The sequence below is a fragment of the Terrapene carolina genome, unplaced genomic scaffold (assembly GCF_002925995.2).
Source record: "Terrapene carolina triunguis isolate 2854851 unplaced genomic scaffold, T_m_triunguis-2.0 Scaffold42, whole genome shotgun sequence".
NCBI classification, from domain to species: Eukaryota; Metazoa; Chordata; order Testudines; family Emydidae; genus Terrapene; species Terrapene triunguis.
In genome coordinates, this window is record NW_020664393.1 from 75331744 (window position 1) to 75332223 (window position 480).

Consider the following 480-nt stretch of genomic DNA (forward strand, 5'->3'; position numbering starts at 1 on the left):
GAGATTGGGCTGTGTATCAGGGAGTGTGGAGGGGTCACTGTGTGTGTGGGAGATCAGGCCGTGTTTGTATCAAGGGTGTGGAGGGGTCACTGTGTGGGGGAGAGATTGGGCTATGTGTGTGTATCAGTGGGTGTGGAGAAGTCACTATGTTGAAGGGATTGGGCTGTGTGTGTACCAGGCGGTGTGAGGAGGTCACTGAGTGTGGACCAGGGGTAGGAGGACACTGTTGGAGGAGTCAGTGTGTGTGTACCAGGGGTAAGGAGGGCTCACGCTGGGGGGCATTGTACTGTGTGTGTACCAGGGTGTGGGGGGGAGGGAGTTAGTGTGCATACCAGGCAGTGTGTGGGGATCAGTGTGTGTACCATGGTTTGTGTGTCAGGGGGAATCAGTGTCTGTACCAGGCAGTGGGAGAGGGTCAGTGTGTGTGGGATCGGTGTATACTAGGCATTGGAGGAGGGGTCTCACGGGGGGGGGGGGGGG